The 18,114-nt window shown below is 41.7% G+C and overlaps 1 protein-coding gene across 5 annotated transcripts in view; it reads left to right on the top strand.

Annotated features, from left to right (window-relative positions):
- Nucleotides 1-18,114, top strand: part of LOC115207969 (nck-associated protein 5-like) — a 92,394-nt gene that overhangs the window by 22,889 nt on the left and 51,391 nt on the right. For 4 of the 5 annotated variants that reach the window (XM_029775624.1, XM_029775627.1, XM_029775628.1 and 1 more), the window contains exon 2: nucleotides 7,707-7,905. The exons of the other annotated variant lie outside the window; for it this stretch is intronic. The gene's annotated coding sequence lies outside the window, so the exon portion shown is untranslated. The remainder of the gene's footprint in view (nucleotides 1-7,706; nucleotides 7,906-18,114) is intronic. 5 annotated transcript variants of the gene reach the window in all.

Genomic DNA, 18,114 nt, shown 5'->3' on the forward strand with positions numbered 1-18,114 from the left:
ACTGAGCCTCATTTTGACTTGTTTTAAGGACATTACATCAAAGTTGAATCAGCCTGTAGTGTGGTTTTCCACTTTAATTTTGAGTGTGACTGCAAATCCAGACCTCCATGGGTTGATAAATTGGATTTCCATTGATTATTTTTGTGTGATTTTGTTGTCAGCACATTCAACTATGTAAAGAAAAAAGTATTTAATAAGATTATTTCATTCATTCAGATCTAGGATGTGTTATTTTAGTGTTCCCTTTATTTTTTTGAGCAGTGTATTTAGATTTGTTTAACACTTTTATTTTGGTTACTACATGATTGCATATGTGTTATTTCATAGTTTTGATGTCTTCACTATTATTCTACAATGTAGAAAATAGTACAAAAATAAAGTGTGTGTGTGTGTGTACCGTATTTGGAAATAGCCACGGGATGGTTTTTCAATACCGTTAAACATTTCTTTACATTTTAATATTTGTTGCTACTTTTGACGTAAATACCTGCAGTCAACTTGTACAATATGTTAGAAGATAAAGCAGATTGCTTTCTTTATTTCACTTGTCACAATATTTGACATTATGAAGCTTACCGTAGTTCCCCAGAACGGTTGAGCCAATCACGTGTTTGTTTGTAAATGGCACAACTGGAGAAAGCGGGAGCCAGTGAGTCCAGCTGTGTATTGACAGGGGTCGCATTTTATATTGAAAGTCAAGTGTTTTTTTGTTTTTTTTGCTTCAATGGAGTGATCCGGGACATGCAACTATAGTTTTCCTTCAAAGGAGTTAGCACAACTTCATTTTCATCAGATGACAACCGAAGTGCAATTCTATTTGGCTGGCAGCCACACAAGTAGGCTAAAAATGCTTACAATGAAAAAGAAAGGTATTTTTTGCAAAAACTATGGATGACCATAATTCTGTTTATCATAGAAAGAATGTATCCAGCTACATTTCCTAATCTTTTTCTTCAAATGAGAAAAGTAGGCTGGCTACACCAAGAAAAGTAGGTACCAGAGGAGAAAAGTAGCTACACGTCAGTCAGAGCGCTGTCTGCTTATAGAATGCTTGTTCGTCTGATGTCGAGCAGAAATTACAATAAGAAGCATATTAGATCTGTGTTTACGAAACGAAGCAAGATATTTCTTGTGTTGTATCTTTTTTTTCATGCGTGAAAAACAAAGAATTCTACTTGAACGTTACCCATAAGTTTAGCTTGCTAGTTAATTAAGTGGCTTAATTAATAAGTTGATGGGGCATTCTATTGTGTTGGCTTTCTGCCTTGTTCGAGGAAGCAAAGCCTGTTTAGGAATGAGTTATCTGTACAGCTGCCGCTGCTATCTTTTTGATTTCCTTGCGTTTTTTTTTCTCCTCTCAGTTCTTGGCCGGTCTGCTCCTCCCCCGTCTTCTCAGAGCAGGCTGGCATGTTGCCCTAGCGCAGCCAGACTCTACACAGACACAGCGGATCTGCTGCTCCAGAGCCAGTACTGTTCATTTGAACAATGTCTCTCGTTCACATTCGCTTGTAAATGTCCAAACTCACCAACAAATGTAATTCGGTAGCTCCTACATATATATGTGTGTGTGTGTGTGTATATGTATGTATGTATGTATGTATGTATGTATGTATGTATGTATGTATGTATGTATGTATGTATGTATGTATGTATGTATGTATGTATGTATGTATGTATGTATGTATGTGTGTGTGTGTGTGTGTGTGTATATATATATATATATATATATATATATATATATATAAAACTTTATGAGCTGGACTGCCTGTCTTTGCAATTGTTTTATTTTTTTGTTACCATATTTAGCTAGCATCCTCCATGGAAATGTACTATTACTTGTGCAATTTTTTTTACATTCTTGTAGACGCCCAATGGGCTTTCTTTCTGTTTTTGGCGCCCCCTTGTGTACTAAGCCAGTAATGCCATAAATCACGGGATAAGAGAAGGACAATATGAACATCTGGATACCGCCCAACCCAACACTGCCACCAATTTTTTACCCCACCCCCTGTGCATCTAGGCTTCCACTGTCTTATCTTATCTCATTCTCTCTCCTTTCCCCATTATCTATGTACGGTTGCCTTGGCTCCTCATCAAAGCAGCAGAGATTTAGTTTGGTAATTTTTTGGGGTGGTTTTGTTTTTTTAGAAATATTTGGTAATTACTACCAAGAGCTGGATATAGATGACTGAAATCACTAGGGGGAGAAATAATACACACACACACACACACACACACACACACACACACACACACACACACACACACACACACACACACACACACACACACACAGAGGAATAAGTTGCCATATCTTCTTGAGATATCTCTACTAATTCATATACATTGCTGATGTCTACACCCTTAAGAAATTAAAGCAGTCTGGCACTTAAAGTTTTTCACCCATCTTGATTGTGCTCTGCCTTTGTTTTTTCCTGTTCACATTGTGACATTTTCATTGCAACAGTCTTGTAGGTCTTGTCATACTAAGCATTTATTATTTAACCTTTTCACCCTTTTAATTCCAACCAAATGTAAACCCCTGCTGATCTAATCAAAGTGAAACATAAATATTCTTATGCCAGATCCATATCTGCCAAGTGGTAACACACCCTTCAGAAATGTTTCCTTCAATCAGATTTCAATGCTTACAGAAATTCTACGTGTTTCTAAACGAATAAAGGAATAACTGTGACCTCTGGTCGGTGTGATGTATATATGGAATGTTCTGTCTTTTGTCTGCATGTGGCTGAATGAAAAGGGGGTCATCTGAAAGGGCACAGTGGTATGGTAATCAAGGCCAAAGCATTCCCATAAGAAGATTACTAGCCTCTGGTTTCTCCCCCGCCTGCCCCACCGTTAATACCCACGTCTCTCTGCAAAAGGGGGTTACTGTGCTTTTTAAAACAACAGGGCCGCTAATCCAGCCCACAAGCATTCACATACTATAGATTATTACTTGCAGATGTGAGAGGAGAGCACTGTTTCTCCCTCCCTCCTCCCCCTCTCCTGCCTCCTACTCCCTGGTCAACAGTGTACAAGCGAAGGGAATGTTTGTATAGGTGTGTGCCCTGCCCTAAAGGGTGGAGGGACCAGTGGAGTGGGACAGCAGTGCAATACGGGGAGTTATATCGGATAAACACTCCTATCGGGGACAAAATCCCCTCTGATTCTGTATTTGGGGTGACGTACAGACAACGATAAATCAGCGGTAGTCGTAGAAAACCACATTCAGAGCTCTTAGAGGTCACCTCTGATATCACAGTACAAGTCTTCAACTGACAAAATGCAACTTGAGTAAGACAAAAAGTGAAAAAGCAGGTACAGTAAAAGGAAAATGCCTTGGTTTCTCTATCCATGTCCTGTGAATCTTTAAGATTCATAGAAGTATTGAGTGTTGTGCTTTGATTGATACTGGGTTGAGACACAATTGTTATAGAAAGAGATGGTGGGAAATGTAAGCATTTGTTAGTGATCTGAAATATTGCAAATCTAGTTGAGTTTTAGGCTCTGCGGTTAGGAACAATAGCTGTGTCTGGACGGCAAGCAGTTTTTTGGATGTGTGTCTGACCGTTGAGCCCCACAGTATTTTACCCCAGATATGGCTGCTTGCTCAGAAACAACCAATTTGATTAAGTTGACTTGGCGCACGTAATCATTGCCGTCTCCAACATACCTTTGAATGCGAGTTACGGGGTTGTGACCAACCTTCACATGGACACCTTCACATGCTTCAGACTATAAACACTGCAGAAGCCACGTGGCTAACTGGACGTGACAGAATGTGTATCAGAAATGGGACAGGGTTGCGAAACCTGTGTGGGTCAGTGTATGTGTTGGTAGGGGCTAGTTCAACCAGATTAAAAGGCACTGAAGCACAGTCAATGCCGAGTCGCAAAGACTGCCATGCAGTTGTGCCCAGCTGTCTGTCCTTCCAAGGTACTTCTTCCTCCCTTTCTTGTGCCCGACTCATTCTCTCTTTCACTCTTTCCCCTTTTGGTTTTCACAGATGATCCATTTTCAGAATGCATATGTATGTATATGTTAGGCATGTAATAATGTATTGCATGTGGTCATAGGGCCTCTGCATTATGACCATAACTTAATGTGGGTGGCAGTCAAAGGTGCCATATGGCATATCATATTAGCCTTGGGAGAGTGGCAGAAGCTCTTAAAGTATTGATTAATTAAAATGGCAAAGGGTGGGGATCAGTGACAACTTGACACATCTCTGGTGTTGCTGCAGGAATATAGGTCAGAAGCGATGCTTGAGTACTTGATCATGCATTCATTGCCTTCGGGGAAGAGTTGTGTTGGTGGCAGTGGGATGGAGAAGAAGAGAGCGACTCACATTGGTTTACCAGATGGAGAGACTGGTACTTGATAGCGAGACATTTCATGTCGTTTGGTTTTTTACAACCGTAGAGAAGCAGTCAAAACAGTAGTTATTATCATTTTGTTTGACCAGTTACACAATCGAAGGAGCGTTTGAAGTGCCACAACTGGTTTGTACACCCATTTCAGACAGTAAATTTCAGACAGAAGATGTGGTAAGGCGGCGGTCATGACATTTTATCAGCCGGTTATTGTCATGCAAAAGCCTGCCAGTCTCACGGTAATTGACTAACTTAATTAACACACACGTTTAGCATCTCCAGGCCTCCCCGCATGTTCTGAAAGAGCTGCAAAATCTGGATCCCTACAGATCAGCTGGGCTAGACAATCTAGACTCTCTCTTTCTAAAATTATCTGACGAAATTGTTGCAATCCCTATTACTAGCCTGTTCAACCTCTCGTTCGTATCGTCTGAGATCCCCAAAGATTGGAAAGCTGCCGCGGTCATCCCCCTCTTCAAAGGGGGAGACCCTCTAGACCCAAACTGTTTCAGACCTATATCCATCCTGCCCTGCCTTTCTAAAGTCTTCAAAGTTAACAAACAGATCACCAACCATTTCGAATCCCACCTCAACCACGCTCAAGGTCCTAAACAATATCATAACTGCCATAGATAAAAGACAATACTGTGCAGCCGTTTTCATCAACCTGGCAAAGGCTTTCTACTCTGTCAATCACCGCATTCTTATCGGCAGACTCAATAGCCTTGGTTTCTCAAATGACTGCCTCGCCTGGTTCACCAACTACTTCTCAGATAGAGTTCAGTGTGTCAAATTGGAGGGCCTGTTGTCCGGTCCTCTGGCAGTCTCTACGGGGGTGCCACAGGGTTCACTTCTTAGGGCTACTCTTTTCTCTGTATATATCTATGATATCACTCTTGCTGCTGGTGATTCTCTGATCCACCTCTACGCAGACGACACCATTCTGTATACATCTGGCCCTTCCTTGGACACTGTGTTAACAAACCTCCAAACGAGCATCAATGCCATACAACTCTCCTTCCGTGGCCTCCAACTGCTCTTAAATGCTAGCAAAACTAAATGCATGCTATTTAACCGATTGCTGTCCGCACCTGCCCGCCTGTCCAGTATCATTACTCTGGACGGTTCTGACTTAGAATATGTTGACAACTACAAATACCTAGGTGTCTGGTAAGACTGTAAACTCTCCTTCCAGACTCACATTAAGCATCTCTAATCCTAAATTAAATCAACAAAGCAAAGCATCCTTCACTCATCCTGCCAAGCATACCCTTGTAAAACTGACTATCCTACCGATCCTTTACTTCGGCGATGTAATTTACAAAATAGCCTCCAACACTCTACTCAGCAAATTGGATGCAGTCTATCACAGTGCCATCTGTTTTTGTCACCAAAGCCCTATATACTACCCACCACTGCGACCTGTATGCTCTCGTTGGCTGGCCCTCGCTTCATATTCGTTGCCAAACCCACTGGCTTCAGGTCATCTATGAGTCTTTGCTAGGTAAAGCCCCGCCTTATCTCAGCTCACTGGTCACCATAGCAGCACCCACCCGTAGCACGCGCTCCAGCAGGTATATTTCACTGGTCACCCCCAAAGCCAATTCCTCCTTTGGCCGTCTTTCCTTCCAGTTCTCTGCTGCCAATGACTGGAACGAATTGCAAAAATCACTGAAGCTGGAGACTCATATCTCCCTCACTAACTTTAAGCATCAGCTGTCAGAGCAGCTCACAGATCATTTCACCTGTACATAGCCCATCTGTAAATAGCCCATCTAACTACCTCATCCCCATATTGTTATTTTTCTTTTCTCTCCTTTGCACCCCAGTATCTCTACTTGCACATTCATCTTCTGCACATCAATCACTCCAGTGTTTAATTGCTAAATTGTAATTACTTCGCCACTACAGCTTATTTATTGCCTTACCTCCCTTATCTTACCTCATTTGCACACACTGTATATAGATTTTTTTTCCTATTGTGTTATTGACTGTACGTTTGTTTATTTCATGTGTAACTCTGTGTTATTGTTTGTGTCGCTTTGCTTTATCTTGGCCAGGTTGCAGTTGGAAATGAGAACTTGTTCTCAACTGGCCCACCTAGTTAAATAAAGATGAAATAAAAAAAAAAATTTTAAAGTGGATTTAACATGTGACGCCAATAAGGGATGATAGCTTTCATCTAGATTCACGTTGCCATTCTGTCATGTAAAGAGCAGGTGTTCCTAATGTTTGTACACTCAGTGTAAGTCTTTAGGTGGCTTTTGTTTTTCCATGTTTTCTACCCCCTACCCCTTTCAGATATACAAAAAGCTGTTTAAAAAAAAAAGGTATATTAGTGGGATTTTCTTCCGGATGTTTCTCACAGGAAACGTGTGGAGCAAGGCAAAGCAACATTCAGGAGTTTAATGAAATCTTTAGGCCAAATGTAAAACTAGACGTGGCGGGCATAAAGGTTGCTAACTGTGGACCACGTATTTTTGGGGGGTCTTTTCCTCTCAGGGTTCAGCTGGACACTGGCTTGATGAGTCAGCCAGAAGGCCACATGCCAGCTAGCTCCTTGTGTCTTATAAGTTGGGTTCCTGGTCAAAGGTCTTGACTTGTCATGACCAGGGTGATCCTTTTTTGTTTTTAATTACATGCTTCGGATTGGAGACGGATGGTGGTATCACCTTTTAGTTTATTGACGCGGCAGAAGACTGTTGGGCATTAGTTACTGGTAGAGAGATACATGAGCTTTGTGTTCAAAGGGTACCCATAGGTTGTTGTTGTGGTTACCTCCCCACAATGGTCTAAATCCAGAAGGCTCACTCTGTTGACATGTTCAGGCTGAGACAAGGTGTGCTGGTCATGTTTCCCAATTAGCTTACAGATAGGTTATGTAATGTTTTTGTATTGACTTTACTTAAACAGGAAATGTATAGAAGATCTTGATCAGCTGAGCAGTGTGGTGTTAAATGAAATGAGCTGAACGATGCTGCAGGCTATGTCACTTCTTTGCCTAAGAAAGCACAAAGAGGAAATGAAATCTTCAAAGATAAATTGCAAACCACTGTTAAAAGATGGCATTTCCATATCCTTGTGCAATGGTTCCTCAACCTGTCTATCTTGGACTTGATGGAAATGTATCAGCTGTGAAATCATTAGACCCTGAGGTATCAGCAACTTCCGTACCAAGAAGTGATTGTGTCAGCATTGAATATGCTACATTTCTATAAATTCTGATGCCAGCAGGATGCCTACTGCCTCACTTATTGGGGCAAAAATCGGAAATGCGCATTCTTCATGAATTTGCCATAGTGACTCATCCATCTCTGTCTTTGTTAACAGGATTCTTACCCTCCATCTTCCCTTATCTCTGGTGATTCAACGTGGTATAATGTGATACAGGAACATCAGTGGCGCCAGTGGGAGAGTGTGATAAAGCATGGGATTGCCCCCCGGAGACAGGAACCACACTCCTATTCTTGAGGTTGAGGTCCCTGGCCCTTGAGGGCCACACGATAGACGGCTAGAAGCTAGCTCTGAGGTGAGTGAACTCACCTATGACTATTAGGTCTGTGTCACTGATATCTGCAGTGCTAGTAAATTGACTGTTAAAAAAGAATACACTTTACAGTTTCTATTAAATTAGGTTTAGTATAGTTGTTGAGGTATTACACTCAAGCCCTTGTTGGTGATTGTCACTTGGATGGTCAGTATTGGGGACGTACAGGTAACAACCAAACATAGCATTAGAGATTCTCTGGAACTTTTGTATGCTTTTTAGCCAGTAGTTCTTGAAAGTAGCACTCTCGAGCCAAAAGTGATCCCCAAAAATGGCATACTACGTCACGTGCAGATTTGTGGACCACGTCATTGCGCTCTCTCCCACTCTGCTGTGTGTGTGCATGATGTGCCTCTTGCTAGCTGTCACTCAACTGGCGAGGGGCAGAAGCTCATTGGTTGAACTCTAATTGCTATGGGGCTGGCCGACGTGGGGGAAAATGTAGGGAAAATGGCGCAGCACAGCTTCCAGAAAACAGTCGCTTTCAAACTAGGGATTTTGTGGCTAATTGAGGTAAAACAGTAGTTCTGCTCATAGATTATGCACAATGTATGAACTACATATTGACACATCCAGCCCAAAGCGGGAGGTTTAAAAAATATTTAGTAGTCGTCAAAGTTCCAGAGCATGTCTTTAATAGGGTGTTGAGCCAGAACAGCTTCAATGCACCTTGGCATACAGTAGCTATATATGGGGACATGTCATTTTTACTTCATATGTCATAAAGTGATCTGATCAACTCTTTTGCTATTTGTTGAAATTAGGGTTAAGAAGGATTGCGAGGTGAGCATTTTACAGCTAATATTGAGAAGGAATTTCACCTAGCTAGCTTATGTTGACCATTAGAATTAGCCAGTCTAACGTCTGCACCGTGACCTTGAGTACGTCCAGCTAATGACTTTCCATTGGTGTCGGTTACAACAGTGGGCCATGCCCGAGAATTGAGTGTCACAGTGCTACAGGCTTAGCTGGATTAGACCCCCCCCCCCAAGCTCCTGTTGAGCTTGGAGATTTAGTGGTCCCTGACTGAGCCCCTCCATTGCGTCTCCATTGAGGCTGGCTTGTACAGGAAAGAGTGAATGGAGTCATCTGTCCACTGTGTCCAGGGTTCCAGGGTCAGTCCCGCCACCATTGCATGGGGGAAGAGTGGGGAAAGCAAGGGGCTTCTCTGGAGTGAACCGAATGCCAAAAGGAGAGCAAGATTAAGTGAGTGATAGAGGTGGGAAGTGAAGAGAGGGAACGAAAGAGGGAGTAATAGAGAGGCCATCTGTTGATTTGTAATTATTTTCAATCTGAGATTCTCCTTGATGAATTATTCAAGTCTTCATCAAAAGGCAGTTTTTTTTGCTCCTTTCTTCCTCTTCGTCTTTATTTTCTCCTTTCTCTTCGTCTTTCTTTAAGGAGTGTATTATTTCTCTGGGCGGTTTACTCTCTCCCATGTAAATTAATGGACGCTATTGATGCCAAACGGCACTTCTGCTGCGGTTGTAATCTGCTGTGAGATTATTTAAATGCATGAGAGGAGGCTGTCTGGTTGTGGAAACTCTGTTTTATCAGTGCGGCGGTCTATTTCTGGCACTGTGGTTAAATTACTTTGAAAATTTCCCTTTGATTTTGTATACATCGCTGTGCAGGATCCTCATCCACTCGACTGTCCATTTGTCTCAGTAGTTCATGAATATGGTTTCTATCCATTCTCGGAATTCATGTCGAGTTCTTGGTTTTCAGTCAACAGGTTATACTGTATCACCAAATGATTTCAACAATGTTTTTTTCCCTGCTGTTTTGGAAAAGAGATACACCTACAGTACAGAGTCCACTACCTGTCTTCCTTACCAGTAGTGACTGGTATAAAGTGATATTTAGAAAAATGTATCTTGTCTTAGGGACTCATTTTGGGACCAGGTGCACAAACAGCACTGACACTTGCAGCCACACATGCCCGCTAACAACTGCTAGCCTCCCAGGATGGCAAACATTCCAATGGAGAGAGGGAATGGGTGGGGCCATACAGGGGATAATGATGACCAATATCCCTCTTCACAAAAAGATGTAGGCTGGGTGACCTAATGGGCTATGAATTCAAATCTCTTTACTCGACTTCCACACTTTGTCAAGTTGGCTTCTGTGGACATTGGTTAGATATAGTTCAGTCTGTTGGTAGTCTAATATAAGTTCTCTAAACCTAGGCCAAAAAATATTACCACGAAAGACTAAGAAAGGAACAGTCTTGCTTGTTATCAGACCTCCAGGACATTATTACTTTCACAACCAGATCTCATTAGAAGTGTCTACTCTATGTGAAAATGTGCTCTGATTCTCCATAATGGCCGTCCCAGTGGGACACACTGAGAGCCCCTGGAGGGTCCCTGTAGCACATGTGCTACTCTTACTGTGTGGGTGTTCATGAAGATTAACGACCTATGACAACTGATCTCACATTCCTCAAATCTCTGGGGACAAGTGTGTGTAATATGTATGCATGGGTTTCTGAGTTATGCACTATGAGGGGGGAGTTGAGGTGTGTGTGCCTATATGTATGCACGTTCGATTGTGTGTGAATGTGGGGAAGTTTTCTTTGGATTAAAGCTGGGCGACCCGATCAAATCCACATAGAAATGTGAGTTATATGTCATTCTCATTGGAAGCAAGTCTAAGATGGCACCGTACTGGATGGCTGTCATTTTGTAAGCTCCGACCCAACTTATTATTTTGTTGTTTATTTTAATTTTATTTTCAGAATGTATGCTATTATTTCTTACAACCACCAATAACTTTTGAACATCAGATCAGCAGTTACTTACCCCAATTCCGGCTTCTACTTCAACTCATCTGCCCTGGGCTCTCAGTAATTCCGACCCAATTTTTGGGCTACCCAAGAGCAAACGCCGGCGTTACAGAGGCGGGGGCGGGTGGGGGGGGGGGGGTCCTGGTGATATGGAGGCGAAGGGAAAACCGGCCACGTCTTCCCTCATTCTACTAACCAGTCACACGAGAATAAGATGGATGAAATCCGATTGCGGATTTGCTACCAATGGGAATCTCAACTGCAATATTCTTTGCTTTTCTGAAACATGGCTCTTGGACAGCACCCCCCATGGCTATCCAACTCAATCGATTTTCCAGTTGGGGAAATCGAGTGGGGAGGGGTTTGCCTCTACATCAACACCAACTGGTGTGTGTCGACCCACTGTTCACCCTACTTGGAATACCTGATGGTCAAATGCCGACCTTAATAACTCCCTCGGGAGGTATTTTCAGCTGTTATCGTGACTGTTGTATACATTCCACCTCAGTACAATAAAAATAACAAGCTGGAACTTAACGAATTGTACAACGCTATAAACAAGCAAGAAAACCTACATCCAGATGCTGCCTGTCTGGTTGCCCGGAGATTTTAATTCCGCATCACCAAAATGCGTGATGGCCAACTTCCATCAACAACGCCACTGTCGTTCTACCCCCAAGCAAGCATACAAGGCCCTCCCTCATCCGCCATTCTGCAAACCAGATCATGACTCTGTACTCCTGCTTCCTGTTAACAAGCAGAAACCCAAACAGGAAGTACCCGTGACTCACTCTGTTGAGAAATGATCACCAGAATCTGAGATTATGCTACAGGACTGCTTTACTAGCCTTGATTAGAATATATTTCGAGACTCCGCCGATAACATTGAGGAGCTATAATCTAAATTTGATCACATTCACATTTTCTCCTGACACACAAATGGACTAATAATACATAACGTTACCAATTAGTTTACCCTGACCAGATGGACAGGGCGCATTGGCTGTATGCAGCTGCTCTTATTAGTAGCCTACAGTTAATAGTATAAAAATAGTATCATTTTTATCCCATACAGCATGTCAGATTTCTAATGTTTAGGTGTAGCCTAGTCTGCTACAACATTTATGTCATGAGTTTTTGCTTGTGTCTGTCCGGAGTGATTTATGTATTATCATCTTTGCTAAATAAATCCCCAAGGAAAGTTCAAAGCCTACTTGAGTGCACGCGAAAACATGCGTCAACCTCTCTAATCTAACTTTTAATGGATGATGCGATGGAAGCTATCAAATCATTCAGAATTGTTTTTGACATCCCAGAAAAGATGTTCAGCATGTAATGCATCGTAATGTGCAATTACAGGCAGCTTGATGAAAGGCTCCGTGTTAACCAGCTATACATTTGATACCAGTTGGTATTGAATGCCCTCACCTTTTCATCCTTATTCATGAAACTGATCTCAGGCAGAGGTCGACCCTCGCTTTTAATTTGCAACTTTTCGTCCTCTGAAGAGCCTTTACTGATATATATATATATACATACACACACACACACACACACACACACACACACACACACACACACACACACACACACACTGAACAAAAATACAAACACAACATGTAAAGTGTTGGTCTCATGTTTCATGAGCTGAGAGAAAAGATTCCAGACATTTTCCATACACACAAAAGCTTATTTCTCAAGAATTTTGTGCACACATTTGTTTACATCCCTGTTAAAGAGCGTTTCTCCTTTGCCAAGATAGTTTTGAGGGACCGTGCAATTGGCATGCTGACTGCAGGAATGTCCACCAGAGCTGTTGCTAGAGAATTTAATGTTCATTTCTCTACCATAAGCCGCCTCCAACGTCGTTTTAGAGAATTTGGCAGTATGTCCAACCGGTCTCACAACCGCAACCACATGTAACCACGCCAGCCCAGAACCTCCACATCTGGCTTCTTCACCTTCGGGATCATCTGAGACCAGCCACCTGGACAGCTGATGAAACTGAGGGGTATTTCTATCGGTAATAAAGCCCCTTTGTGGGAAAAACTCATTCTGATTGGCTGAGCCTGGCTCCCAAGTGGGTGGGCCTAGTATTACATTGTTATTGATTATTTTTTGGGGGGTTTTTGAGTTTGCAAGAAAGTAATTTCACTGTACTTGTGCATGTGACATTAACTTGAAACTTAAGAAGCAGTAGATCTGTTCTGTGTGCTATTTTTATTCTTCCCATTCTTTTAAGTTTAGTTTTTGAGTCTTTTACTCTTGGTTATGTACACCAGCTTCAAACAAATTTAAAAAACTATATTTTTGGTTATTGGAAATACTTTTCACAGCGGTTTAGATGGTACAATGATTCTCTACACTATACATTGCTTGTTTTGTCACAAACTGAAATTAGGCGAACTACTATAATTGTAGAAAATGTGGGTGCGATTTCTGCATATTGCACCTTTTTAAAAGAAAGATTCACCCATTCTGAATGTTATATTGGTTTTTTTTCACCTCTGAGTGATGTTCTATCGATTCTCATGGTAATTTCATGGGAATCTGAGCTAATTCCATTCAAACAGGCAGAAATACAGCCATGTAATGTGGTCTGTGTGTATCTGGTGTAGAGGAGCCAGGCGCAGGACAGCAGATATGAGTAAATAAACGTATTTTACTCAAAAATGTCAGAGACAATACAAAATAAGCGAGCCCACATAAACGGACTGTATTACATAAAAACAATCACTCACAAACAAACATGGGGGAACATAGGGTTAAATAATGAACAAGTAATTGGGGAATTGAAACCAGGTGTGTAAGACAAAGACAAAACAAATGGAAAATGAAAAGTGGATCGGCGATGGCTAGAAGGCTGGTGACGTCGACCGCCGAACTCCGCCCGAACAAGGAGAGGGACCGACTTCGGCGAAAGTCGTGACAACCGGTATGACGACCAATGGTACGAATGAAAATGTATGCAATCACTACTGCAATTCGCTCTGGATAAGAGCATCTGCTAATTGACTAAAATGTAAATGTATTCATTTTTCAGCGGGGACCCCATTTTTTTTTTCTGGCAGAATTTCTGGTGACCCATTTTATTTTCCCACGGATTTCTTGCGACCCAACACGACCCCAAATCTAATGACACATCAACAAATAACCTTCAATTCATTGCATTTTCATCTCTATAAATACATGTACAATTTTATTTTTCTTCTCCAAATGATCTTTCTCAAACATTTGTAATTTCCCGTACAATAATCTGTACTATTATTATTTTTCTTTTTTTATATTACCCAGCTGCTGTTCCCCTGTGGCCCCGACTTTGAATACCACTGGCTTAAGGTGACAGAGCAGGGTCAGGCATGCTTTCACATTGTCTGCTTGAATTCTGTGTGTGTGTGTCCATTATACTTGAGAACTCCCTGGACACTAGCCCTCTGACATTTACACATTCACACATTGTTCCACTGCTTCCTTACAATAACTCACAAGGACATTTGATTAGATTTCACTTCACACAGATGAGGTAGTCTGTTAACCTAAATCAAGCTCACTGTTGTTGTTCAGATGTGCCATCGTTCACCATCCATCCAATCTCGTTTTGTTCTCACTTTTTGCTGATAGGGAGTTAAGTCTCTGTTCTAAGGCACATGGTTGCTATTTCAAATTTCAATATGCTATCTCTATCTGTATGGGTACTTACTTTCTGTGACCTTTTCGGATGAAGTGGAGAAGAGAAGGTTTAATGTAGAGTAATCCTTTTGCCCTGGTGTCAGACACTCTACCCTCAACATGCAGTAGAGTAAAACTTACCGTATGCTTCACAGTCAACAGTTTGTGAATATATTATGACACATTTTTATTTGTTTTGGTGTTCAGCAGGATTTCTTTCAGCTTTCGAGCACATTATTTTTTTCTTGAGGCTTGCCGAAGTTGGTGATTGGTCAACAGTAGGAATTCTTCAATTAAGTGTTTGTCATTCAACGACAGCCGACAAGTTTTCTCATGCACATTTTTTTCACTTGAGAAATACTGCACATTTTAAGTTCCAGCGCTTTACCTGACTTTGCTTCAAAATCCCAAGTGTGTTAGCCGGCTATTGCCATCTTAGTTGTAAAATTGCGTGACTTAAGAACTCTTCTGCAAAAACGTCTCAATTAATTACATATTTTTTTGTTATCTTACATTAATAAAGACTATTTTGAAGAAGTGTACTGGCTACGGTGCATCAAGAGGGACAAACGCTAATATTGCAGCTTTTTTCTTGTTTTTCAAGTGATAGTCTTTTAAGGGAGGATGCGAGCACAGACATTCATTTTGCCTAGCCGAGTTCTGCTAGGAGCAAACCAAACCTATGTATGCGGACGCCTTAAGCCCCCTCACCCACACCCTAAACAAATCCCACCTTGGTGTGGTCTCGCTGGTTTGGGTGTCAGGCAGTGTGTGTACAGACACATGCATACACACAGTGCGTACAGTGTTCCCCTCCTAGCTTCCCCCTTCCGTTTGATGTGTTCTGTGTGGATGCAGCCCCACTTATTTTTATATATTTATTTATTCTTACCCTCTCCCTAGGCATGGATTTGAGTCCCACTTGGCTTGCCTTCTCTTTCTCCCTCCTCACCTCCCTCTCTTTCTCAAAATAAGCAAACTGGAATCCAACCGACTGAATTGGTCACAATTAAACAGTAGGATTCTGTATCAGCAGGGTGCAGGCTGGTTTGGGGACCTAATTGATACGGATATTACCACAAAAGCAAGAGATTTTTTTATAAAGCACATCTTCATAACAGGCAGCCTGAAGGACACCGAAAATGTCCCTCTGGGGGTAGTCTACAAAATGTACAGTAGTGCGTTGTGTGTTCACGAGTGTTTGGCGATCTAAGTTAGAAAAGAAAAACAATTCTGGATGGTTGGTTCTGGGTAAGAACATCTGCTAAATGAATAAAGGTATGATGAATAGGTACACAGCAGACAACGGGGTAGTCCTATATACTTGTCATGACCGAGACACAGGCCTCTGTACCAGATAAACACTCAGAAGAACAGCTGATACTACACATGCTTGTCTTCTCTAACCTTATTACAAGATATGAAAATACATTTGGAAAGCTTATATCTATATACACTACCGGTGAAAAGTTTTAGAACACCTACTCATTCAAGGGTTTTTACTTTTCTTTTTACTATTTTCTACAATGTAGAATAATAGTGAAGACATCGAAACCATGAAATAACAAATATGGAATCATGTAGTAACCAAAAAAGTGTTAAACAAATCAATATATATTTTATATTTGAGATTCTTCAAAGTAGCCACCCTTTGCATTGATGACAGCTTTGCACACTCTTGGCATTCTCTCAAGCAGCTTCACCTGGAATGCTTTTCCAACAGTCTTGAAGGAGTTCCCCCATATGCTGAGCACTTGTTGGCTGCTTTTCCTTCACTCTGCGGTCCAACTCATCCAAAACCATCTCAATTGGGTTGAGGTCAGGGGATTGTGGAGGCCAGGTCAGTTCTAAATAAATCAAACAGTGTCACCAGCAAAGCACCCCCACACCATAACACCTCCTTCTCCATGCTTTACAGTGGGAAATACACATGCGGAGATCATCCGTTCACCCACACCGTGTCTCACAAAGACACGGCGGTTGGAACCAAAAATCTAAAATCTGGACTCCAGACCAAAGGACAAATATCCATCGGTTTAATGTCCATTGCTCGTGTTTCTTGGCCCAATGTAAGGGCTGTCGTCGCAAGAAAACCAAGATGCAGCAGAGGTTGTGGATTCATTATGAATATTTAATCAAATGAACCACTATAAACAAAACATAAAACAGCAACGATAGCAAACAGTCCTGTCTGGTCAAAAACGAACGAGACAGAAAACAATCACCCACAAAATCCAAAGGAAAAATAGGCTACTTATGTGTGACTCCCAATCAGCAACAACGAACTTCAGCTGTGCCTGATTGGGAGCCACACACGGCCCAAAACAAAGAAATACAAAAACATAGAAAAATGAACATAGAACGCCCACCCAATGTAACACCCTGGCCTAACCAAAAATAAAGAACAAAACCCCCTCTCTATGGCCAGGGCGTTACACCCAAGCAAGTCTCTTCTTATTATTGGTGTCCTTTAAGGCCTGATTCACACAGTCTCCTCTGAACGGTTGATGTGTCTATTACTTGAACTCTGTGAAGCATTTACAGAGTCGGAAGTTAAGTCGAAAGTTTACATACACCTCAGCCAAATACATTTAAACTCAGTTTTTCACAATTCCTGACATTTAATCCTAGTAAAAATTCCCTGTTTTAGGTCAGTTAGGATCACCACTTTATTTTAAGAATGTGAAATGTCAGAATAATAGTAGAGAGAATGATTTATTTCAGCTTTTATTTCTTTCATCACATTCCCAGTGGGTCAGAAGTTTACATACACTCAATTAGTATTTGGTAGAATTGCCTTAAACAATTTAAACTTGGGTCAAACGTTTCGGGTAGCCTTTCACAAGCTTCCCACAATAATTTGGGTACATTTTGGCCCATTCCTCCTGACAGAGCTGGTGTAACTGAGTCAGGTTTGTCGGCCTCCTTGCTCGCACACACTTTTTCAGTTCTGCCCACAAATGTTCTATAGGATTGAGGTCAGGGCTTTGTGATGGCCACTCCAATACCTTGACTTTGTTGCCATTTTTCCACAACTTTGGAAGTATGCTTGGGGTCATTGTCCATTTATAAGACCCATTTGCGATCAAGCTTTAACTTCCTGACTGATGTCTTGAGATGTTGCTTCAATATATTTTGTGAAGTGCACCACCACTCATCCAAAACCATGCAGCAAAGCACCCCCACAACATGATGCTGCTTCACGGTTGGAATGGTGTTCTTCGGCTTGCAAGCCTCCCCTTTTTTCCTCCAAACATAATGATGGTCATTATGGCCAAACAGTTCTATTTTTGTTTCATCAGACCAGAGGACATTTCTCCAAAAAGTACGATCTTTGTCCCCATGTGCAGTTGCACACCGTAGTTTGGCTTTTTATGGCGGTTTTGGAGCAGTGGCTTTTTCCTTGCTGAGGAGCCTTTCAGGTTATGTCGATACAGGACTCGTTTTACTGTGGATATAGATACTTTTGTACCTGTTTCCTCCGGCGTCTTCACAAGGTCCTTTGCTGTTGTTCTGGGATTGATTTGCACTTTTCGCACCAAAGTACGTTCATCTCTAGGAGACAGAACGCGTCTCCTTCCTGAGCGGTATGACGGCTGCGTGGTGTTTATACTTGCGTATTATTGTTTGTACAGATGAACGTGGTACCTTCAGCCTTTTGGAAATTGCTCCCAAGGATGAACCAGACTTGTGGAGGTCTACCATTTTTTTCTGAGGTCTTGGCTGATTTCTTT

The sequence above is a fragment of the Salmo trutta genome, chromosome 14 (assembly GCF_901001165.1).
Source record: "Salmo trutta chromosome 14, fSalTru1.1, whole genome shotgun sequence".
Lineage (NCBI taxonomy): Eukaryota > Metazoa > Chordata > Actinopteri > Salmoniformes > Salmonidae > Salmo > Salmo trutta.